This window comes from Emys orbicularis, chromosome 4, assembly GCF_028017835.1.
Source record: "Emys orbicularis isolate rEmyOrb1 chromosome 4, rEmyOrb1.hap1, whole genome shotgun sequence".
Classification (NCBI taxonomy): Eukaryota; Metazoa; Chordata; order Testudines; family Emydidae; genus Emys; species Emys orbicularis.
Window position 1 is genome coordinate 33,123,648 of NC_088686.1, and position 26,726 is coordinate 33,150,373.

A 26,726-nucleotide genomic window follows, 5' to 3' on the forward strand; every position below is an offset into this window, starting at 1 on the left:
TTGTACGCTCCAGTTGCTTCCTCTGGCCAGCCATCACTCTTTCTCCGGATTTAGTCTTAGTTAACTTGCTCTCTTATTCTGGCACTCGGAAACAGAAAGCCTGCATAGTCTGGGTCCAGTGGAGAGAAGATGTCGAACTGCATGTCATCCATATACTGATGGCACTGAAGCCCTAACCTTCTCCCTCTCCCTCTCAGTGACCTCAATGACACACTGAACAGATGAAGTGACAGAACAGACTCCTCAGGAACCTTACAAGAGAGAGACCTTGGGGCAGTTGAGCAATTACCAAATATATGTCTCTGGGATACCTCTCTGAAAGGAAAGAATGGAAACACTCATGGATGATCCTGTCTACCTTTGTCAGGTTTCATTGTCAAGACAACAAAACCATATGGCCAATGCTATCAAAGGCTGCTGACAGAGCTAAAACAACCTACATGGACAACTGCCATTTCTTTAATGCTAGGAAATCATCAACCAGCAAAACCAACACACAGCTTCTATACCATGCCCATGTGTGAAACTGGACCGACAAAGATCCAGGAAATCTGAGCCCTGCAGATATTGCCAGAGCTGCTTCCTATCCACCTTCTCAATTACCTTATCCAAAAACACAGACAAAAGATAGGTCAGTAGTTAGTGAGATCACCAACATCACCTAGGGACAATTTCTTGAGCATGGCCCTCATACCTACTGATTTGAGGTGTGCTAGCACTATTCCTTGCCTAGGATAGGCATTATAAATTTCCATCAATAATCTCCCCATTAATTTTTAAGAGCCCCAGCATGTATGTAACTCAGCAAATAAATGGCCAAAGCTCAACTCGAGTCAATACAATGTTTGCCCATTCTAGACGTGGCTCTCTTCCCATGGATGTAGTCAAATCCATTCAAATGAGAGTGACCTTATCTAATATAAAGTCTCTTCTGCGTGTCTGTTATTATTACTGCCATTAGGTTGGACTTTTTAATGAGAATAATGTTCCATGGGTCACAGTATTCAGTAATCTACTGTTCTCGTCTACCATGGGCTGCTGCCAGTTTACCACATCCCAAAACAGGTCAAAATTAAGACCATTTTTAGCTTGATCTGGCTCACCCCAACCAACCACTTACATTCAATGCCAGTACTTTGCTGAACAGGGTCCTCTGATAACATTAAGGGTATGTCTACACTGCAATAAAAGAGCCGTGGCATGGCCGCGACTGGCCTGGGTCAGATGACTCAAGCTTGCTAGGCTCAGCATGAGGGGCTAAAAATGGCAGTATAGGTGTTCGAGCTCGGGCTTGAGCACAGGCTCTGAGACTCCATGAACTTCTACACTGCAGTTTTTCAGCCTCACAGTCCAAGCCCTGAGAGCCCAAGTCTGCTGACCTGGGCCAGCTACAGCCATGTCGCAGGTCTGTTATTGCAGTGTAGATGTACCCCAAGAGAGTCTGCTGATAGCAGTACATGAATCTAATGCTACTTATCTGCAGGATTAGGTATCAGTGTATGTAAGTATATTAGATCTTGTTTTCAAAGGGTATCAGAAGGTATCCCTTGGGCTCTATGCACTATAGGTCATGCTTTGAGATAAGTTAACATTTTGTCTCCAAGAGGTGTGGTTCACCCTCCTCTCAGTTACAGAGCTTACAGTATTATGCAGTTCACTCACCTCTCTTTATCTTCTAATAAAAATGCAAGATCCAATTTCTCTCTCCTCTCCCCCACTGCCTTCCTCCCACAAGGTTTTAAATTCTAACTATATTCTGAAAAATGATGCTGTGCGAATGTCACCTTGGGGTTCCAGCATTGATTCTCCCTCACTGATTTACAGATAAAATTTGCTATATTCACAAGTCATTTGAAATTGTAGATGCTCAACAGCTCTGAAAATCAGGCCCAATGGTCATGTTTCCAATCATAACCACACTTTAAATTCTATGCTGTAATACTTGAAACCTGAGCTGTAACACTCTTGGTACTGAGTCCTGGTGGCTCCTCTGTTTCAATGAGGGTTTGGCAGTTCGGGCTGCTCCAGCTGCTCCATGGATGCTTGGATACTGGGGTGGAATCTTCTGCTCCACAGGAAAAAATAATAATTTATTTCCAGACAAACTCAGTTTTTTGCTGAAAAGAAACCTCATTTCCTTTCTTTATACACAGTGTACCATACTGCTTTCAGTGAATTACACTGCAAATTCCCAAATCACCTCACCCAGAGCCATCTTGATCTGGAGTCCCCAAAATCAATTGCTATCCAATGTGTAATTGAGGTCTGCTATGTAGATGAAAATCTGTTAACAATGCAGAATATAAATGGATGGATGGATAACTTCAAATATGTGCATCAAACGATAAGATTGCACATGAATCTTTTTTGCAGTAACTATGAACAATGTACTCCACTATTAGACATAAACTGAGTAAAGCAAGGAATGCAGTATTGTATCACTAATGAAAATATAGGGGGAAGAGACCTACTCCATCATTGTCCTGTCTTGAAAATTAAGCAGCAACTTAAATAGTACTTTACATTTTATTCTTCACATATAAAAGAAACCCTGAGCCAACTGCCTACAAAGAGTAAACTAAATATGGTCATGATTAAAATTAGGTTTCCAAATATACATTTAATGCGGAGGATAAAAAAAAAAATTCTTAATGCCTGTTAGGTAAACACCAGTTTCCTTGCACAAAAACTGCTTCCTGAAGGTTAACAGCTCTACTGTAGTTACAGACAGGTTTCAACATAGCTTTGTTATTTGGTATTAATCCCCAATAAATATTTTAAATAATCAATTACTTTTTGTATTGGCAAAGAACACTCCTCAAAGTGTAACTCCATAGGTAGAGTTATTGTAGGAAACTGGACTGAATTCATCACCTACAATTCACAATGTGAAAATGACTTAATTCTGCCCAAGCCTTTATATAAGAAACATGCAAGTCAGCCAAAGAGACTTTAATTCTCAGATTGTAAACTCTTCGGTTCAGGGCCTGTGTCCACCTCTATAGACCAATGTACAGCATATAGCATAATGGGACCCTGATCGGGGTCTCTGGTCACTGATTTAGTGTAAGTAAATAATAATAAATACAATTAAGCTTACCCCAGCTAGTACCTCACAGGAAATTAATCTTTAGTTTCATGGAATAACTCTGGATAAACATACATTAAACAACACAGAACACATTAGAGGCCAATGTATTCAGTGCCAGTCAGCCAGACATTTAAGAGTTAATTAGAAAGACCCACACGAATGTGCATGTTTAGCCTCCAACCCCCTTAGAATCTGTTATTCCAAGTATCCATGACACTGCAGACACAGACTGAGTGACAGGACCCAAGCTCCTACCTGTGATTACCTACCCCCATCATTTTATGCCAGTAAACTCTGCAATGCAGCAGTAAGTGCTCTGCACTTTGATAAGCATTTGCTTGTCTCGCTAGGTCTGTGCCAGTGAACGTGTACAGGCAGCAGTGAGTTTTAATAAAGCAAACTCCGCAGTAGACTGCAGAGCAAGCTGATTAACAGTTTGGATGTTGCTGGGAAGTGTGCAGTAACATCTTTCTTCCCATCCTCTCCATGCAGCCCTTAAATCTGATGGATCAAAGCTTTGACCAGCATCAGGTGGTTAAAACAGAGTTCATTAACTCATGCGGCTTTCTGTCTGCTTGCTGTAGAAAGGCTACAGGAGCTGCTTACAATGATCACATACTAAATGTGTTTACTAGAGTTCAAACAGCTTGTCTCTCTCATGCCAAGACCGCCCTTTAAAATGATATTAATTAAGCAAGCAGCTTTAATACAACAGGCAAATGACATGGTAATCAGTGATTACAGTGGCAAGCAAGGACATCCTTTCCCACAGACTCAGAGGGAAGGGGGGCAAGAACAAGACCTTATCTTACCCACATGGCTTAGCTTGTGTTTTTGAATCATCCCCTCCTGTGTCCTTCGTTCATCCATAGGTTAAAATACTGAACCCACTCCTTAGGCAAAGTTCTTAAAAGGGGGAATTTGAGTAGGGGAGGGTGAGCAGTTTCCCTTCCCCCTTGCATAATAAAATAATTTGGGTAAAGAGTACATTTCAGAAGTAAATTCTACAGAACTAGAGAAGGCACCAACAATGCAGCACCATGCAAGGGACCAGCTGGAGAGGGCAATCACTGGGCAGTAACAAGCAAATCAGTAGATGCAAAGGGCATGAAGGAGGAATGCACCGTAACAGAGCTGTGGAAATCTTTCCAGGTTTGGTATGAAATGGCATCACAGTCCAAAAAGATGTGGGTTTGAAACATAGCATTTCCATGGTTGAATACTACAGGCAGGATTTGAATTTGACATGTCTGCATAGAGACCTGGTGGTCAAATACCACAGTGATGAGCACATAAGTGGTTCACATGGCTTCACTGCTTGGCCATAACTGGATGTAGGAATAATGAGGACAGGTTGGAAAACACCCTGAGACATGGGATCTTTCCCAGTAGCACAGTTTGGACATGGCCTGTAAAAAAGAACAGCATGCAATGACAGGGTAATCCCAGATACAAAACATCTCACAAACAGCTCTGCTGAAAATTCTGTGATGTGAAACAAAACCATGCCAATGGCAAGTCAGTTGGTAGAGAGGATATTAAGAAGACAGCATCAGGCATATGAAAACAGCTGGAGTCCTAGCATGAAGGAACACCCGTCAAATACAGAAGGATCAAAAAGAGAAACTAGCCAGTTGTAAACAGTTTATCAGAATGAGATGGCAACTAGATTTCTTAGTTACCCTTGCTCCCAATCCCACCCTCCCACTTAAAGTACTTGCTTCTTTCCCTTTTGGTATTGTTCCTGCCTGCCACCCACCCAAAAAAAATCACCTATTTCACTTATTTGTCTTTCTGGCCATCTCTCATTATATCTTACATGCCCATCACCAAGATATCTGGGCCAAACATTCATTTTACAGATGTGGAAACTGAGGCTCAGAATGGTGAAGTGACTCAGCTCAAGAGTCACAGTAAGTCAATGTGAGAGCCAGTTTTCAGAACACAGGCTCCCTGGCTCCTAAAAGTAACCCTGTTCCACTAGACCACACTGCCTCCCACTGAAGATTGAGTGACCCCTCCCTCCAGATTGATCTGCTTATCCTTAGTTCCCTCTGGCATTATATTTCTTGCCCCATGCACCAGAGCATCTGAACCTCTGTTTTTTCCACTATATCTCTACGCAGAAAGGCACTGATACAGGTCAGAAGTCTTGGAGTGCTTTTATTGTGACCAGCAAAAACAAAGCTTTCTAGGCTAGCCTAAGCTGAAAAGCAGTAAAAACAAATGCAACTGACCAAAAGGAAAAGGCAAATTTGAGAATGATCTCTTTTCTACAGGTTTTTTGAACCATCATATAGACTGTAAATAGAGAATAATATTCCTGCTATAGAATTTGATATGGTGGTTCAGACATCTGTGGAAAGGAGATCATTCTCTATTGAATGCTATAGGTTTTCTATTGCTTTCATTCCTACTAAATTCCTTTATTGAATGTTCTATAGAATACGGTGAAAGGATAAGGAAACAGGCAAATTCAATTGATCTGTTTGGGCTTGTATGTAGGCTGTAGAATATAGGCCAGAGGATACCATTAATCATTATCGCTTCTTTCTCCTGTTTCTCAGTAGCCCTATATTTATTTATTTTATTCATAGGCTTCTCTATGGTGTTCATCACTGTAGTATCAGGTGGAGAGTTTATAGATGCTTGCCTAGATTTTGCAGAGATGAGGTTGGCTTGCCTGCTTATTTATCTTCACTATACGTGGAGCAGACTATGTTCAGAGGCAAGCAAAGTGAGTCTTTACGTTCATTTATCTTATTGAATGAAAAAGCAGGAGCAGATGAAACAATGTTATTTATTATATCCTAGATACAAAGTCTATAAGGGGAAGAAGAGGGCAGCCAAACTGAACAATGTGAACAGAAGCCCTTTTGCCACATAGCTGCTCTAGGAAGAAGTGTCACAGAAAGCCCCAGATGTGCAGAGATATGATTGCAATTAAATTCATCATCACATTCAGGCAGACCATTTGCCAAGCAGAACTCAGTGGAATTGTCTCCTGAATCATTCACATGTTCTCTCTTTCTCTCTGTTACATAAAAACAGAGCATTCACCCTGGAAACCCAGAGGCAGCACTGGATGTGTGTGTGTGCTGCAGACAATGGCCATTACAACAGAACACGCCCCACGGGGTTTTCTAATGATAAATGTAAGTCTGACTTTACATGTGGCAATGTCGGGGCCAAATCTCTGAGCTAACAATCTCGTAAGACAGGCTGGCTAAACAGTCACTCCAGTGTCTTGATCCTGACAACCTGACCAGTGTTCTGTTTTCAAGCTGATGGTATGGAGAGGAAAACTTGGCCCATAGACTAACAGACTATTCTTTTCAACTATAGGCAGGGAATGGGATCTAGTGGTTAGAGTATGGGACTGAGTCAGGATTCCTGGCTACTACTCCTGGCTTGGCCAAAAGTTCCCTGTCTGACCTTGGGCAAGTAATCTAGGGCTCAGACACAGCTGCACACTGCAGGCAAGATGGAAGCTCCTTAGCAGGAGCTCCTGGAAACACTTGCCTGACTCAAGTATGATGCTCCCCAGATCTCATACAAAGTTAAGGGGAGCCCCACTGTTGTGCCATTCTTTCCAGGAGTGCAGTGTCCCCTCCCTATGGTGGGGTTAGCTTTGCTGGTCAGTGTGTGGGCGGGGGTAGGGTGGGGTGGGGTGGGGTGGGGGTAGGATGCCTGGCCCTGTCCTTTCCTGTCCCTTTGGGGAAGCTTAGATAATACAGTGATGGACAGATGGGCTAGAACTGCCATGAACACTGCGATCCATGTAGAACGTTTGGGCTCTGGGAGGTCAAGGACTCCGTATCCAGCCCCTGAACAGCACCACATGGAAAGGAAAGGTTTCTTGGCCTTTACCCCACCTCTGTGTCCACCCAGGCAAGGCTGTGAACAATCAGCCTTTAATCTCTCTGTGCCTTTGTTTATCCAGCCATAAAAGGTGGATAACAATAATTCTTACTTCAGAAAGAGATTATGAGGCTTCATTTGTTAATATTTGTAAAATACTGTGAATGGAAGGCACTATCAAAGGACAATATTTTAATTAATTACTATTATAATAAATATATGGAGGAGGGAAAAGATTGTTGTGTGGCGCACAGCACGACCTTGATAAGTTATATGGCTCTCTAGATCTGCTTTGTTCCTTTACAGTGAATGAAGACTGTTGCCCTTTTTTTTAAGCAGCCTGGACTTGTGAAATTGCAGAACAGAACAACATTCTGAATAACACCCACCTTTTTACTCTTGGGATGTGACATGTAATTTTTTTGCCTGGGTTTATTCTTCTCCCCCTTTTTCAACATCTATATTATTTTCAGCCTAAGGGCTGATGAAAACCTCGCTCTGAAACAGACTGAATACTCGTGTGCAATCTGTTCTCTGACTTTTGTACAGGATAATTGCATGGGTGAGTTTTGCAGTGGAGGAGGGAGTGTAATCTAATGGATAGGGCACCGGACTGTGAGTCAGGAGACCTATGCTCTATTCACAGCTCTCACACTGACCTGCTATGTGACCTTGGGCAGGTCACTTCCCCTCTCTGGGGCTCTATTTTGCCTCCCACCCTGTGTCTTGTCTATTTAGATTGCAAGCTGTTTGGGGCAGGGACTGTCCCTTACTATGTATATGTGTATACTGTAATATACTATGTATATGTGTATACTATGTATATGTGTATACCTTGTCTTGGTTGGAACCTCCAGGCATTACTGTAATACAATTAAATGATACTAATTATAGAATTGTAGGATTGAAAGGGACCTCAATAGGTCATCTAGTCCAGTCCCCTGAACTGAGGGAGGACTGAGTATTATCTAGACCATTCCTGAAATGTGTTTGTTTCTACTAACCTGTTCTTAAAAACCTCCAATGACAGCGATTCCACAACCTCCCTAGGTAATTTGTTCCAATGCTTAATTACCTAATGTCTAACCTAAAACTCCCTTGCTGCAATTTAAGCCCATTGTTTCTTGTCCTGTCCTTGGTGCTTAAGGAGAACAATTTATCAACCTCCTCTTTATAACAACCTTTTACATACTTTAAGATTGTTATCAAGTTCCCCCTTAGTCTTCTCTTGTCCAGACTAAACAAATGCAATTTTTTCAATCTTTCCTCGCAGGTTGTGTTTTCTAGGCCTTTAATCATTTTTGTTGCTCTCCTCTGGACTTTCAACGATTTGTCCACATCTTTCCTGAAATGCGGTGCCCAGTTGAGGCCTTATCAGTGCTGAGTAGAGTGCAAGAATTACTTCTCATGTCTTGCTTACAACACTCCTGATAATACATCCCAGAATGATGTTTGCTTTTTTTGAGACAGTATTATATTGTTGGCTCATAATTAAGGCTATGTTTATGTCACGGAGGTCATGGAAGTCGAACCCAAGACTTCCAGAGACCTCTGTGACATTCTCTGCTTCAGCCCCAGGGGTTGCAGGACTCTGGAGCTGACAGCCAGTGGGGCCCTCGCAGGGTTCCAATGACAGGCGACAGCAGCAACAAGCGACAGGGGGCCCCCTGCAAAACTCCAGCAACAGGTGGCAGAGTCCTGAGGGGTCCCTCCTCCAGGTTCCAGTGACGGGCGATAGCCTTGCATGGAGGGAAGAGGGACGCCTTGGGCGAGAGGCTGGGGGTGTCCTGTTTTCTCTTTGGGAAATATGGTCACCCTGCAGCTCCCAGCTGCCGTGGGCGGAGGGGGAACCCCACAAGCTCCCAGCCACCTTGTTGGTGGGGGAAACCATGGAGCCGCAGCAGCAAAAGTCAGAGACAGGTTACGGCTGCCATGATTTTTTGTTTATTGCCCATGACCTGTCCATGACTTTTACTAAAAATAACCATGACAAAATCTTAGCCTTACTCATATTTAGTTTGTGATCTTCTGTAACCCCCAGACCCTCATTTCCTATTTTGTATTTGTGCAATTAATAACCCAGTGGTGTATAATTTATAGGATGTTTTGCTTTCTGTATGGGAGTTCTTCCACAGACTTCACTGGGCTTTGGATCAGGCCCCAACTGCACAGTTCAGATCATTCTTCTACTTTTAGTCTGCTTTCCAGCCCTCCTGGTTATCTATAGCTTACAGACACAAAGATGTGGTTGGCTAGTGTAATCACAGTACTGCAATCTTTTCCTCTCCTGAACCACTTCCCAGCCCCATTTTGGTACTGACTATTGATGTTGCTCCAATTCTAAATTAATCCAATTAGTTGAGATTAGAAACCCATCTGAAGCATCACCTCCATTCTGTGTGTGCCTTGGATGCTGTCTGGTAATTAATGGTGATCTTGCGGTGTTATTAATTAGCTCCCTTAACTTCACCATCCAAATTATCAAAGAGAAAATTGACTTGAAGTTTCTGGGCTCCTTTGCCAGGCTCCCTGTCTGCAGTAATGAGCAGCTGCACCTTCCTTGTGGAGCAGATTAATGATTTTGTACTTTGGTTCTAACAGAGGTAGGCACTTTCGGATGTCTTGTTGGCTGTTCCCCTCTTTTCTTACCTTGACAGACTTTGTGAAAGGCACTGACAGAGCATTCACCAGCTTCTGTCATGAGCTCTGATAGAACCAGCTGTATTTCACAGTGTGAGCTTTTCTTTTCTTCTCTTTGCCCCTTTGATGTTCTGCTCTTTGCTTGCACCCACAAATATTTTTTTATGTGTGCATATTATTGTTTCATTCTTGGAGAACTCTGGAAGATGTCTGTGTACCTCATAATATGACCTGACACAATAGCCTTCCCAGATGCTCCAGATATTTTTCTGTTTCATTAACATGTTTCTCACTACTGTCCAGGGCATAATAGCATAGTCGGGACAGTGGCCAGTGCCAGATACAGTAATGAGGGTTTTTTTTTTTTATGAGTATCTTGATGGGGTAGGCTTGGAAGCATTTTTATCAGTAAATGCTGATTTCAGCATACACACACAAACTGACAAAAATACTTCCATCAATAGTAATTGAAAGTTACGATAGGCAAAGTAAGATAAATGCTGCTTGAGAACTTATTAAAGTTTGATTTAACAATATTTGTTTTGTATATTTTGACATGGGGTATTGATCATTTGTGTTTTAATTTTTATAAAGCTTTAACTTATTGAATCTCAGTGTCTACTATGATTAAATAATTATTGTTTGCCCTCCCTAATTTTCTACCATTGTGAAAATTTAAATAGATTAAAAATTGAAAACAAAGTTTAAAACCCATAATTTAGACAACATTTCAATAGATAAAAATAGGAACAAATGCTTAAAATAAACTGATATCCTTCAAAATTATTTTCTTTTAAATTGATTTCTGCCAAACCTACTTGTATATATCTCCTCTTGGTGCATCAGTTCAGCCTGCTGGTAGTGGATATGTTTGTCTCCTATCATTACCCACATCTCTTGATTTCTACTTAAACCAGTTACATAGTGGTATAGACCTGTCAGTCATCAAAATCAAGAGCCCATTGGAATACTACATAACAGTAATATAGCATTTTTCACCTTCACAGAAATTTTCAAAAATGAATTAATCAATTGTTACAACTCCTCAGTACAGTACATAATTAAATATCACTAGACCTATTATACAGACTGGGAAACCGAGGCACAGAATAGTTGAGAGACTTGCCTAAGGCCACTGAAGGAATCACTGTCAGAAGTGGACTTAGTTCATGGTTCCTAGCACTGGCTTTCAGTGTGGCACACTGTCCACTTAACTCCTGTATGAGAGATGTACAGCAGGATCTCTGTGCACAGTGCTGAAAGTTTACCTCTACATGATGTACCTAGATTATATTTTTAAACTTAATGGATAATTTATTCTCTACTTTCTATGTTGCATTGCTAGCACTAGAACCAAAAAGTTAACCTCCACCCTGGCCTTGTCAGTGATGCTTTACCCACCTTTTCCCACTGGAAATGGAATTTGATCACTGGAAGTCAAAGGCCAAGTAAGTGATGAACTGATGACACCCAATTTTCAGTACCTGGGCTCAACTCCAGATGTACCCAGGCTGTAAACATGGAAAGATCTTTGTGCTGAAAATGTATCCTCATGCACACAACATCCCCACTTCCCCACATAATGGTATTAAAAGGTTTCCCAGTGCTCTTGAGCCTGCTATTCTCTGGTCCTGTGTTTTTGTCTACTGCCTTCTATTAAGATATCACCACAATTCTTTTGCATAATTCTATTATTGAAGGCACACAGTACTTCTTGATGCCAATCCAATATTGGCCAAATTTTCTTGTTGTAAAGACCAGATCACATCTGTGCCTTAGATAACTATCTTACTCTGGAGTTCAGATGATCCTTTCCAAAACCTGGTCACAAGAAGCTTCTATGCTGTAGGATCCTCTGCTTTGTTCTTTAGGAATAAGCCAGGAGTGGGAATAAACGTATTGAGTTGTACTGTATTGTATTGAATTCAATCTGCTTTGAATGTGATGGTGAATTTGAAAGTTTAGTTAAGTCAGTAACATATACAGAATGTAGGCAGATGAGAAATGGACACAATAAATGAAGAATTATTGAGATTTCTGAAAGGTGAGTGTGGTTTAGGAGTTAGGAGGTGGGAACTTAAAGTCAGTCTAAGGATTCTATTTGCAGCTCTGTCACTCATTTGCTGTGTGACCTTGGACTAGACATTTAACCTCCCTGTGCCTTCTGTAGAACATTTTATAATCCTTCCTCTCTTCATATTTTTAACTTTCAGCTCTTTTTGGAACCAGTTCCAGTTTCAAAATCTAATACACCAGCAAGTGCAGATTTTTTAACACAACTCTGCTGAACTTGGCTTCAGAAGCAAAAAGGATCCCACCTGAGTACTTCCTGAATATTCCCAAAAGGCAGAAAAAAACCCAGCCCAGCATAGACAACAGATAAGACTGCAGGTGCATCTAACATTGCTACAAGAGTAGAAATAGCATTTGCACAGCTCTATCAACATTGTTTCACCTGAACAGATGTGACCCCCATATTTTCATTTCAACAAACGGCAGCACTCTTGAAACTGGCAGGGATTTTAAAAAAATGCTCCACAACAAAGACCTATAATTTGCTAGAAACGAACAATGACTAACATACAATATTGCTTTCCCCCATTCCCTTTGTTAGCCTATGTGCTGGCAGTTTGTGTCATTAAACTCACTGAAAAGCAGGAACTTTGTTTTAATTTCAAAGTCAAGAAGGACAGCACAGGAATATTAGAAGGACCCAAAGCTTTCAGAAAATCCTAAATGAAATATGTAACCTTTCCCCATTTCAACTCTTATTTGTTTTTATTATTTTTTCTGCTTCCTAACAAAGCTGTGGGATAGAGTGATGCCATTGGATCACTGCCCAGCATCTTTTCTTTCTAGCTTCACCCCTCACCACCACGCATTCTGGGACAGGAAAACAATGTGGGTGGCAGGAGGGCAGTTTCCATCACTTCATTAAAACTGTAATTAAAAAAAAAAACTTCTAAAGGTCTTTTGGAAGCTCTCATTATATCTATTAATATTTTGCCTCTCACTATTCTTAAATGGCATTCAACTTTTTTTTCTGTTCAGATACATGTAGTTTTGATTTAATACATTAAACCTATCCTTATCTCCTACACGTGTTGTTGCTAGCCAGGCAGTGGCTGAGTGATATATTTCCACATCAATGGTGTTTTAATGAAGAATCATTCTAATACATTAGAGAGATAGTGCTCTCATGATAGATTAGTGCCATACATCACCACAGTGAGGCATTTCTTATTATGTATTGCTCAAACAATGTCACTGGAAGGGAAGGAGAGGCCTAGAAGACCTGGTAGGTTTTAATTTATTACATTTAAAAAATGCTTTAAAATACCCAACACAATAATACCTGCCCAGGTTTGAAGTGGAAGACACACAACATTAACAGATAGGTCTGAAGTGAATCTTTGCAATGCAACCCAGTAAGTCAAAAGGCAACCCATGGACTCCTATGACGCAGCCCACATCTCTCTCTCTCCTAGAAGACAGAAATACAAGCAAATACTGTGGTTGGCAACTTTAGGTTTTATTTTAAAAATGTGCATGTCACATTATGCAGGGTACAATCTGGACTGTTGAACAGCTGTGTCCCCTCAGTTCTCCAACCTAAGGTGCCTTTTACACTACTTTGCTCTGAGCAACCACTCCTGGCCTGCTCCCATTCAGCCTTCAGCATGTAAATTACCCCGTTATATTGCAAGAGTGCTTCAGCCAGGTTACCACCCTTGAATTACACTGCAGAGCGACACCAGCAGACTCCCAGTCCCAGACTTTCCTCCAGAAATGTGCCTCTTGTACTCTTCATCATGCGGGGGGGGGGGGGGGGGGGGCGAGGAATTGAACCAAAGTCTCCCACATCCCAGCTAAGTTCTCTGACCACTGGGGTAAAAGTAAAGGGAGGTTGCCTCCCACCCTGGCTGTTTTGTGTGGAATTAAATGAGGTGGATGAGGTAATCTTTTATTGGATCAACTTCTATGGGTGAAAGAAACAAGCTTTCAAGCTCCACAGAGCTCTTCTTCAGGCCCATGGGGTTAGGCAGTGTCTCAGCACACCCCCAGACTCGGCCCACAAGCAAGATGAGCATTCCTCTGCCTTTCATCCCTGGCTGTAAGTCAGCAGTGAGCTTTAGGTGTGAGATAGGTACCCAGATGCCTGCCTAAAGCAGTAGTGCACATGCTCAGAGGCAGAAACTTAGGCACCTATGGAACTTTTACAGCAAAAATGTAGGAGACAAGTGAGTTTAGAAGCCTACAGGGCTAGGCGGCAGCCAAGCAGGAGTTTTGAATATCACAGCAGTGCCTAAAACTGGGACACAGGTGTCTGAATATGGGCTTTAGGTGCCTATATGGCTTTGTGGATCTCTCCCGTAGTCCCTAAAGGCCCCAAACATGCAAACACTTAAGCAGGTTTAACTTTGCATAGATGAATAGTCCCATTGACTTCACTGGGAATCCATATGTGTAAATTTAAGCAGGATTGGGGCCTACCTGCATATTTCAGTGACTTCTACAACAAAAGTGCTTAAGAATGTTTGGTGGTGGTTGTTAATATTGGTGGTGGTTTTTAATATCTCCAAAGCTTTCCGCCCTGCTATGTTTCCCAGTGTCCCCCCCTAGTACAGTGCTGTGACTCCCCCATCCTATATATTATTGTATATAATCAGTTGCAAACCCTACCTGTTGAGTTTGGAGCAATATTTATTTGGAAAACAAAGATTAATTAGAAAAACCAATGAGTTTAATAAAGACCTTAGCTGAACTACATATGGTGGAAACTCTCCCTACAGCAGAAGTTCTCAACCTTTTTCTTTCTGAGGCCCCCCCAACATGCTATAAAAACTCCACAGCCCACCTGTACCACAACAACTGTTTTTCTCCATATAAAAGATACTGCTGCCATTAATGGGTAGGAAGCAGGGCAATTGCCCGGGGGCTTGAGCCACAAGGGGCATGGCGAAATTGTTCAAGTTGTTCAAGATTCAGCTTCAGCCCCAGATGCTGGAGCTCAGGGCCCTGGGCTGCAGTCCTGCATGGTGGGGCTTCAGCTTTCTGCCCTGGGCCCTAACGAGTCTAACACCAGCCATGCTTGGCGGACCCCCTAAAACCAGCTCGCGGCCCCCCCAGGGGCTCCCAACCCCGGCTTGAGAACCACTGCCCTACAAAACACTCCAGAAGGCTATCAAGTGACAATGAAAACAGACACAGCCCACGCTTTCCCAGCTGCACCAGGGGACCCATGCCTCCATCCACACAGATACAGTTGCAGGATTGGGGCCTAAAATAAGGCAACATCAATTTAGAAGCATCACATCAGCTGATCAAACTCTCATTGGCATAGGTGCCGACTCTGCCATGCTCCGGGGCTGGAGCACCCACGGGGAAAAATTAGTGGGTGCTCTGCACTCACTGTCAACCAAGCTCCCCTCACCCCCCGCCCCACCTCTTCCTCCCCTGAGTGCACCATGTCCCCGCTCCTCCACCTACCTCCCAGCGTTTCCTGTCCGTCCGCCGCCAAACAGCTGTTTGGCTACATTAGCACACTCCGGGGGAGGGGGGGTGGAAGCAGGAACGTGGCACGTTCAGGGGAGGAGGCAGGGCCGGGGTGGGGATTTGGGGAAGGAGTTGGAATATTGGCAGGGACTGGGCGGAGTTGGGGCGGGGACTTTGGGGAAGGGGTTGGAATGGGGGCAGGGAAGGGGTGGGAAGGGGCGGGGCCTCATGGAAGGGGTGGAGTGGGGGCGGGGCTGGGGCCAGAGAGGGGGTCGAGCACCCACGTGAAAGAGGGGAAGTCGGCGCCTATGCTCATTGGCTAATCATAACCTAAGAGCATGATATGCAACTTCTGAAAATGGCCTTTACCATATTAACCCTTTTGTGGTGATCACATTCCCCATAAGACCCCAAATGGACAAGGGGCAACAGGAAGAAAGAGAAAATAACTTCAACAGTCTACAAATTAAAACTGGAGTGTGAAAGACATTTGTTCCCTTCATAAAATACTATGTAACATGAGATGTGCCATGCTTAGGGGTCTACTTATCCTCTCCTAAATATGCATGTGTAATTCCCACTAACATCAATGGGAACACCATGTGTGTATCAAAGGAAGAACAGAGCTCATCGTACCAAAATTACACTGACTCCCTGTTCAGCATTAATATCCAGTTATATAATTCATGTGACTCTAACGTATCAACAAACACTAAGCATACACTGTATTCCAGGCAGAAAATATCAGGCTTTAATTACATGAAGTAAACATCACATTAAACGTCTATTTTTATAGATTCTAACGAACGCTATTGCTGAAGCAGCATGACAAAAAATGACAATGAATAAGCTAAAATGGAGAGTATATTTTTAAAAAATGTTGAGCAGATAATAAAATAAACCTGTATACCTTTCCTATGATCTAACAAAACAAAATAAGTAAACCTACTTTATGCTAATATTGGAAGTATGTAAGCAAAATGATTGGTGATCAAATGAAATTATTAGCCCATAGGTACTTCTCAGCTTTCCAAAAACTTCTACCTGCTGATTACAATGCACCATTTGAGGAGATTAGGTTGTTTATTTTGGGATATTTCATACCATGACAGCAGCAACTCTCAATTGCAAGGGCAGGAAGGATTTTGAGCACCAAAGATTTCACCCATTATGCTTTCATTTCTCTGTTGCTCACTCGTTTCAGAAAGACGAGCGAGGGTTTTAGCCCAGCTCCTCCCACAGGCTACGCAGAGGGATTTGTATGGCTTGCACGATGCACCCTTCCTCTACATTTAAAAGCTGAGAGTGTATAAAATGAAGATGGCCTATGGCGGAACTTCCCCCTTATATAACAGACAGGAACGTAGCCATCACTCCCCATGGCCCCTCACATCATGCTCAGACACAATTGCTACACCTCACCCATCTCCTTGCCCCAGTTTATTTGTCCTGTCTATTTCTTGTCCTGTCTATTTCTCTCATTTCCTTCCTTCATTTTTCTTTTCACTTTTCATTCTTGCTTTTCCTCTCCCGTATCTTTCTTCCCCTTTGACCCTTCTGCATTTTACAGCTCTTCTCCCCTTCCCTCTCTCATTGCCCCACCCAGCTCTCTTTTCCTTTTCTCTTTCACTCAGTTCTCACTCTCCCTATCTCCAGTGCTCTCCACCCTGCTGTGTCTCCCAGTGTCCCCCCATACTACAGTGCTGTCCTATAGTCCTGTTGCCCTCTGCTGTACCCTCTCCCTCCCCCTTTTGTATCTTCACACAGTGCTGTACCCCAGTTCTGTCTCCTGCTGTATCTCCCATGCCTCTCCCAGCTCAGAACCTCTGTGCCCCTCTCACTTGATCCTCCAGCCTCAGGAGTCCCCCTCCCCCCTCTCACAAACACTCATACCTGGTGCTGGGCCTGGAGAAGCAGGAGCTGGAGACAGCCTGGAGGGGCAGCAGGGCAAAACTGAATTAGTCCCACAGAGGCCTACAGTCCCTGCTGTGGCCTGAAGCCCATGTGTGACAAGCGATCCTGGGCAAGCACCAGGAATTCCCCAGTGGCCGCCAGATGTACTACAGCCATTAGAGCATCCAGTGGCTCTAGATGCTCCAGCCCACCATCGAAGCCCTAATGGCTGCAAGTGGTATAGGATCCTGCATTACAGCAAGCAGACTAGACACTGCCAGTCTATTGTATGTAGCTGACAGCTGGGGTATTACTGGTATGGGTTAGCCCCAGTAGCTCCTATTGATCAGCCTCCTTTGGATAAATAAATAGGTAGAGCTATGACAGTAAAACTCAGCATACGTTCTCATCATGTATTCTGAGTGATATAACACATTTGTGTATAGTCTTCCCAATACACTATGTGATTTTAGCAATTTTATTATCATAATGGCACAGTGCTCTTTGCCACAAAACTAGAAAGCTCTGTGAAGTCAGATGGTAGTGACTGTATCCGGAATGACAAGCTCGTTCAATGGGCTATTTATCATCTTCTTTTGCATCTGCCATGAACTTTCCCTCCTTTACACTTCTAGATTGTACTGAATGACTTTGGCCTTCTGCACATTTGTTCTGAGATCACGTTTGTTATTGGTCTGTGCCCTAGTTATTACTTCAAGCACTTTAAGATGTTATCTGTGAGTCTGAGCTGACTCAGGAGCTTTCCTTATATCAGTGCCCTCTTCCAGGCAACTGCGTTTGAGTCTCCTCTCACCAACACATATGCAACTCCACTGACTTCAGTGGAGCGTCTCCTGATTTATACAGATGCAAGAGAGATCAAAATCAGGTCCTATGTCACCTGTGGTGTGTGCGTGGGAGGGAGAGAAGCATCAATAGGCTAAATCCAGTTCCCTCTGAAGTCAATGGCAGAACTTCCATTCACTTTACTGGGTTGAGGATTTGGTCCAATGACTGTCCAGAGTATTTTTTGACTATTCAGAACTACAATTTTATCTCCATGAAAAATTGCAAGTGCATTTCACATGCATGAGATTGGGGTGGATGCTTGTTCCCTGGGGCACATATTTTCAGATATGGCTGTTCTGTGATTTACATTGTTCAAAATGACTGTGGCTACCACTTTACAAATAGCTTATGTGGTAAAAGACCAACCTCTTAGGGAACCTCTGAGGTCAGATAGAAACAAAAGTCTTATTTCTATTTTGTATAGTTTTTTATACCACACTTGTTGCCATAATATCGGAGCGCCTTGTAGTAGTCCATTAAGCAATGTGACTACACATCTGTCACATGTTGTTTGTTCTCTCATCCTCTCCACAATGGGAGAAGCACGTACAGTGGAGTGTCTTGTCTTGGTAGGGTGTATTTTTTATTATTATTTATTTATATATATGTAGCGGGGTGGTCACCCCGCTCCTGCCCTGAAGGGCGTAAAATAGCTCTGGGAGAGGGCTGCAGCGGGGAAAAGCTGGGCTGATTGGAGAAGCAGCCACAGCTGGCCCTATAAGAGTGCTGAGGGCTAGAGGCTGAAAAGGACTCTCTCTAGCCTTTTGAGAGAGGAGGACCTGGCTGCCTGGGAGCTGAGGAGGGTACCTTGGGTGGAGCAGTGCTGGGGAAGGGCAGAGGGAGCTGGGGAGCCCCTAGCAAAGCCCCAGGCTGCAGGCCAAGTTAAGGGCCCACAAAAGGGTACTAGGGCTGCAGAGGGGCAGCCCAGAAATAGGCAGAGGCAGCTGGTCCAACCCCCCTTGCCAATGATGAGTGGTTTATAGACTGCAGTCCGCCCCAGGGAGCGGGGGCTAGATGGTGACTGGCAGTAGCCACTGAGGCAAGGTGGGGATAGAGGGTTGGGGGTCCCCCTGGGTGGGGAGACCCAGAGTGTGGGGTACTGTGGTGGGCAGAACCCCTGGGCAAAGGGCACCGGGGTCTGGGAGGGACACGGGGGCCAGCGGCAGGCAAGCTGCCGGACTGCAGAGGGTGCTCCAGAGCTGGTGAAGAGCTAATTCCCAGGACAACCAGCAGAAGGTGCTGCGCCAGTGAGTCGTCGACCCACCACAATATATAATATACCTGTTGTTATGTGTTTATGTTAGAGAAGGCAAGGACAAAGAAATACACTTTGCAATTGGAGTGGAAAGTGGTGAGGTTTGTGTAGGTCCTTAGTTCCAGGAGGGGTTCATTCTACGGTCTAGGACATCCCCCCCAGAGAAAGTTCTGTCTCCTGCACAGATGAGCTTTACTCTTATTGTTGAGAGTTCCATTGTGCCAGAGGAGGGGAGCTGTTGACCACAGTCTTTGTCCCAGGGCTTTAGGCAATCTTTTAGATCTCCAGACCATGGAGCACTTTGAAGATAAAGACCAAGACCTTAAACCTGATTTGAAATTCTATGGGAAGCCAGTGTAGAAAGCAGTTTGATATGTTGTGGTAGCCTGTGTTGCTGAGGAGACATGCTGCTGCATTCTGAACTAAGTGGATTTTTTCAAGGGTGAATGCTTCGTGCCCAAGTATATTGCATTGCTGTAATCTAGCCAAGAGATGACAAGGGCATGAATGACTGAGGCCAGGTCTTCTTATGCCAGGATGGGACAGAGTTTCCTAGCCAAGCAGAGATGGTAGAAAGCACTACTTGCAGATGCTGCTATGTGAGGTTTAGCATCAGTGAGGAATCCAAGAGTACTTCTAGACTACGAACTGTGAGTGTGTATCAGTTGTGACCAATAGTTGGTATATATATTCAACACATGGAGTCTGGACAGTGGTTGCAAGCTCTTCAAAATACTTTCCTCTTCCTACCAGCATTACCTCTGTCTTGTTTGAGTTAAACTTCAGCCAGCCATTCTTCATCCAAGAGCTAATCTCATCCAAGCACTGGGCCATCTTGGTGGTAATGGTGTGGTCATGTGTGATGAAGGAGAAGTAGAGCTGTGTGTCATTTGCATATTGCTGGCACTTGAATCCATGTCATCCAACCAGTTCGCCTAGTGGTTGTATGTAGATGTTGAAAAGGTCTGAAGAGAGAATTAATCCGTGTGGAACTCCTCATGTGATGGTTCTAGTGGTGGAGGTGCCATTTCCCATCATTACTCTTTAGGGCCATCCCTCCAGGAAGGACTCAAACCATATTAGCTCTTACCCTGGACATCTGCCACCTCCCTCAGGTGAGACAACAGAATCTTGTGTCAACAGTGTTGAATGCTGCAGAGAAGTCCAGGAAGATGAGCATGGATGTCTGTCTTCTATCCACTGACAGGAGATCATCCATCAGTGCCACTTGAGATGGTTTGGCCCAGCTGTAGCTGAGGAGATTGCAGTAAGGCATGTAGAAACAGCATTGTTGCCTGTGCAACTCACTGTCACAGAGTTAGAGTCAAGTATCATATTGGGATCTGAAGCACAGCTGGATAATTTTATGGCCATTAATAACACTGACAGTTCTGCAGTCTATAATGAGGGTAATGTATTCTTACGCTTCAGTCAAAAAACAATCCACAGACAGATGAGGAAGGAACCTCCTCTTCCTCCCATGCTGAGTATTGCCTTCCTCTGAAGCATCAGGTAAAAGGCCCTGTTGGAGACAGGATGACCAGCTTGATACACTGAAGTTCTGATCTTCTCTGGCAAATCCTATAGTCCTATGAGTAAAGATAAACTGTGGTTCAGAATTCTCTAATCCAGGTGGTTACCAGGGCTGCCTCATTCATTTCTTGTTTCTTTCTCTATCTGACTCCATTAAACTGGTTTTACCTTTCTGCAGCTGGCACATGTGCCTGAGGATTTGGTCTTTCGCATTTTAAATATTTATTCAGTGCTTAATTTAAACCTCTGAGACTAATTCTGGAGTCTTGGCTTACCACTCAACTGAATACATTGAATCATTTCTAGCTGCATTCAGTGTATCCTGAGCAAATTGGTTCCACATACTGATAGGGTACAATAGGGTAGCCTATTTTGTTTTGGGGTGTTTTTTAAGTAGTGCAAGGTATTAAACTCTCTTTTAAATTATAGATGGTATCCATAGCGACCCTGAAGCTTCCTACATTGTAGGCTTGAATTGCCTGAAGAAGTGGCACTTAGAATTACATTCGGAACAATGCTAATTAGCAAACGCTGCATTTTAAACAAGCTTTGCAGTGAGGTTTTTGTCTGATAGGAGCGGTAACCATCAACTGACTGACCAAACAGACAAAGCTGAATTTAGAGACAAGATGTTATTTAATTATTCATTGGACATTTTGCAGAGTTAACTACAAAAGGCGCTATTCCCTTTCTGAGAATCATCCAGCCAAGCGTGAGCTCTTAGAAATCCAGAATAATAAACAGTCAGACAAAATCAGCAAAATGAAATTGGCTTCCCAAATAACAGATTTGGCTGAGGTGAGGAGAGGTGAGGCAGAAACAAACCTCTGCAGCCATTTAACTGGAAACCTCAATGCACACCTGGAACGTGAATAATTCCTTCTGGGCCCAATCCTGAGCCTGCAAGCAAAGCCCCAGTAAAATGGCTTTCACCAAGAAAACTATGAAAGGGTTGAGGAGTGGGGGGCAAAATCCTCACCCATAACCTAGAATTAGGCCTGAGACAGCAGTGTAGCCAGGCTGTCTCCAGTTATTTCTGGGGATGGAGAGGATTAGTAGATGCAGCCTTCTGCTCCCTGCCATTTGAGATCTGCACTGGAAGTGGCTCAACTGACCAATGTCCCAACATGCCCCATCTCTTCCCCTTCTGCCATGAACTGTGGAGACCTGCAGTGGATAGTTCCTCTGTGGTGCATGTGGCAGGAGAAGGGCAAAGAGTCACCTGAGCAGAATCTTGATTCGTTTGTCCACCTGCACAACAGCCCTGCAGTTTTTTATTCTGCTTTTGGCCATGCCTTGGCACATAAGTCACTTCCAGAGTTGGCTCAAAGGTAAGGAATTTGCAGTGTGATAAAATAGTTATTTTGATCACTGCTGCAAATTAGAAAATTTATGTTGCATTAAAATGTTTGTGTCTTAAATATATTAAAAACAAAATTAAAAAATTAAACTAAAAGCTGCTAAGTTGACAGTGTGATGATGTGAAGTAAGGCTAAAAAGCTCAGGTTTCTTATTAGGAAGCAATGGGAACTGGAAAGTTTCAAAGCAAAAAGGGTTTTATGTCAATGTGGGAAGGATCAGGCCTTATCTTATTAAGCTCCATGCTCCTCATAATTTCTGCATAGTCATTTATGGTAACCTGTGTCATGTTCATGCTTGTGTATTGGTATCAGGAGTTCTAATCTCTGCAGTTGTGTTTGTGGTTATCTTGTGGTAAGACAACACTTGGAGTTGACTGCCAGGTTCTTTTCCTGGCTCCACCACAGTCTAGCTGTGTAACTTTGGATGACTGTATGCCAAGATTTGCCTAGTGTTCAAGGACACACAGCCTCTCTGTATCTCAGTTCCCCCTCTCTAAAATTGGGATAATAGTTGTGCATTTTTTAACCAAATGCAGTAACTGATCATATTCCTTAAATGATGTTAACAATTTCAAGGGTTTATTTTTTTGTTTTGTTTTTTTAGATAATCTCCAAATTCTTACAAAGATTTTGCAGGTCTAAGCCTTCATTACTGAATAAATCTGTCACTTTTCTAGTCCATCAGAGATAGAGAAAGTGTCCTTCATAGGCTCAGAAATAGTTTTGGACGGGAGGTACAAATCAGAGTACCGGTAAATCACACCCTGCTGCACACGACACATTTTTGGAAGTTTCCCAGAACAAAATTGACACCTACAAGTTCAATTCTAGTTCTTTGAATGGTGTTATCTAGCACCTTGCTTTGTGTGAAGATCCCTACAAAGCAAACTCAAAGGCAAAATGGCAGAAATTCAGAATATTTGTATGTTCACTGACTCTTGATGACAGGGCTGCTGGAACAATTTTTATAGTGGGGGTGCTGATGAAAACCATGTATTTGTGTTTGTTATTGCTACTTCAAGTACGGCTGGAACCCTTAGACCCCCTACTTGGGGGTCTAGTGATGGGTTGGTTATATGTTAGTTTTGGAGCCTATATACTGCTACTGTGTTTTCCAAACTATGAGCCAAATGAATACAGATGTAGTCTGTTAAATGCATGCACATCCATGGTGGGGCAGGAATATTAAATACAATAATAATAATCTATCTACACATCGGGCAAAAATTTGTTTAATCTAGCTGTCTAAAGTGGTTCCCAGTCTATGGTCTGTTATTTCCTAATACACCTCTACCCCGATATAACGCTGTCCTCTGGAGCCAAAAAATCTTACCACGTTATAGATGAAACCGTGTTATATCGAACTTGCTTTGATCCGCCGCAATGTGCAGCCCCGCCCCCCCGGAGCACTGCTTCACCGTGTTATATCCGAATTCATGTTATATCGGGTCGCGTTATATTGGGGTAGAGGTGTACTGCTTTTCCATATAAGCAATTGCTGTAGTTAGTACACGGAAACTAAATGAACTCAAATAGGAGGGACATGGTCCACAAGACTGTATAGTTGTGATCCCTAGATCCCTCCTGTGGGATTTCAGAGTGGGGAGAGCTAATCTGGGGTTAAATCACTTTGTTTCCATATGAAAGGCACAAAAGTGAGAGAAATGTTTGTTAAATTGTTTTATTCATTTTAAACCAAATGTGTTTTTCAGTTACCTAGGAATAAATTACCACTTTCTTCAAACTCATTATCTAAAGAACATACCTCTGGAGCTGACCTAGCTATTTGATCTTTGGCTGCATATTGAACCTCTTCACAAGCATTTTTGAGCAGTTTAGCCTAAATCCATTAATAATCTAAACCCAAACAGTGCCTGCTGGTTTGCAAAGAATAGATTTTAGTTATGAAGTAGGGTATAAATAGGAATAATGAGGTGGAAGTTAGAAAAGGAAATTTGGACTGAAACTAGTACTGGGTTTACAATGTCGCCAATGGCACTGGGCCATACTGGGAAGGGGCCCATTATGGACCCATCTAACTCACCCACACAGCTGCATCTGGCCCCTCCTTGGGACAGTCCAGCACTTGCTATGCGAGCAGCTACCAGCCACCAGGTTCTGCTTGCATCCCAGCAGCCAGCCTCTGTCATGCGGACTGGGCAGAGCTGCTGGCTGCAGCGCCAGTGGGTGCATCTGGGTTGGGCAGGCTCTCAGGGGACACGTCCCGGGGTCTGCCCAGCGCAGCTCTGGCTCAGAGCGATCTCCTGCTTCCCTGGGACTGAGCCACCTGGGACTGGTGCAGAGGTTTAGCTGGTCTTAGCCAAGTGTGGGAGGGCAGTGCGGGGAACTCAGCCAAGCCCTGCCAGGCAAGTTGTTCCTGAGGGAACCCGGCCAGGCCCTGCTCCAGCCTGGCTGATCGCGCTGCTCCCAAGGGGCTGGAGTGATCCCTGCCCCGGGACCGGCCTCAGCCATGGTGCCAGCTCAGCTTGGCAGACACGGTCACCTCCTACCAGAGTCGGTGAGTGTTGCCGGGTGGCAGGATGCGGGGGAGTGGGTCTCTGAGGGATCTCTGGGGGGGGAGCTTGGGGAGGTTTGTGTGTTTTGGGGCACTGGGCATAGAGGGGTCTGTGGGGGGTGGCATTTGGCAGTGGGAGGTGGGGGTGTCTATGTTTGGGCACTGGTCAGAGGGGGGTCTGTGTGGGACACTGTGCAGTTGTGGTGGTGGGGCTGTGGAGGGCTCTGGGTGGATCTGTAGGTAGGGAGCACTGGCTGGGGGATGATGGTGTGCACAGCACTGTGCAGTTGTGGTGGGGACTTGTAGGGCGTCTCTGGGCAGAGGGCACTGGGCATAGAGGATCCAGGGGGCACTGTGTATAGAAGTCTGTGGGGGGATCTCTGGACAGGGGCGTTGGGCATAAGGGTTTTGGGGGGGCACTGGGCGGGGGTGGGGGGGTGACATGGGCCTGGCCCCGAGGGGAAGGGGGCATGCTGGCAGTGCAGGGCTGGGCAGGCCAGTGTGCATCTGGTGGCTGCTGTTTTTTTCACAGTGGGCTGGGTGGAGCGGGGCTGTCCCCTCCACGCCATGCCCCATTGTGCCCTGCCAGCCCCTTACTGCAGGGACTGACACACACACCCATACCTCCCTCCACGCGATGCCCCATTTGCTCCATGGGGCCCACAAATGTTTGGTGCCGGGCCCACAAAAGGTTAATCCAGCCCTGACTGAAACATTTCCTAACTGGCATTTCCCAACCTATCAATCTAAGGGACCTATCATGGGGGGTTATTCCACACTACACTGCACCAAAATCTGTTGTGTTTGTACTGATAATACTCAAGAGTCTGCTGTAGAGCTAGCTTTCTATTAAGACCTAAATTCAACTACCCTAGCAGTTGAACAGGCCACTTTAGACAAGTTCTACAACTTTTGCATTTCTTGATTTTTGATGGCTTTACCCATGCAGCCTTAACATTTCAGTACCACAGGGTTTTTGCATTTAATTTCCTAGTTTTTTAAAAGGAAGTAAAAAAAATTAATTATGGCAGCATAGTGACTTACTCCACTATGAAGCAGGCTATCCAGTTACAAATTAAGCATGTTATCATTAGAACAAGCTATCACTGGCTGATCAGTGATCCTGAGGGCAAGACAGGTTACCTAGCAACTACAGAGAGCTCATTACCCTTTTGTGAGTGTCACATACCCTGTTGACACTAGAGAATATAGCATAAAGAACAACTCTGTATGGCCAGGGGCTTGGACTAGTTTACCTAACACCCCACTTCCATCTTTAGATTCTACAATTATGTGAACATTTTGTTCAAATTTCAGAAAAGCTGCACTCTTCAGTTTCATAAAACAATAGCTGTTTGGTCATCATACTTTAAGGCAGCTTCTGAGAGGTAAAGGGAGCTATGATGAATCGTAATACTTGCATGTTTGCAGAGGGAGAGAGATCATCTTTTCTTTGGCCTGCGGGAAGAGAGCTGGTTAATGTGGTCCCTAGCCCCAGGGCCTGTTATAATCTGAAGTATTCATAGCTTTTTGCAACAGTCTCAAATTTCATCAAATGTTTTCATGAAATGTGTTATATTTACTGCACAATGGGCAGACATGTTTCTTTTAAGCTTTTTAATTTTAATTAATTCTGTTCAAACAAAAATAAATTCAAAGTAAATGTTGTTACTTTTACAGAGCCAGGTTACAATAAAACCAAGAGGAGGGACTACCAGGATAGAAATCTCCCCAAGAAGCCCCCCACATTATTCTCTTCTCTCCACAGATTAGACTACAGGACATCCCTCCCGCCCAAACCCTGCAGACCGCTGAAGATGTGTGGAAATCCCAGGGGATGTATGGGAGGTCTCTGCTGCAGCTTTGACCCTTTTCAGCCCCCATTGGAACAACAGTAATAGGGTCTCTACTGGCCATGGCTGCCTTAGGTGTAGCAACTAGGGTTGCCAACTTTCTAATTGCACAAAACCGAACACCCTTGCCTCGTCCCCTGCCCTGCCCCTTCCCTGAGGTCCCACCCCCATTCATTACATCTTCCCTCCCTCTGTTACTCATTCTCCCTCACCCTCACTCACTTTCACTGGGCTGGGATAGTGGGTGTGATGCAGGAAGGGGTGAGGGCTCCAGCTGGGGGTGCAGGCTCTGGGGTGGGGCCAGAAATGAGGGGTTCAGGGTGAGAGAAGGGGTTCCAGGCTGGGACAGGGGGTTGGGGTACAGGAGGGGGTGTGGGCT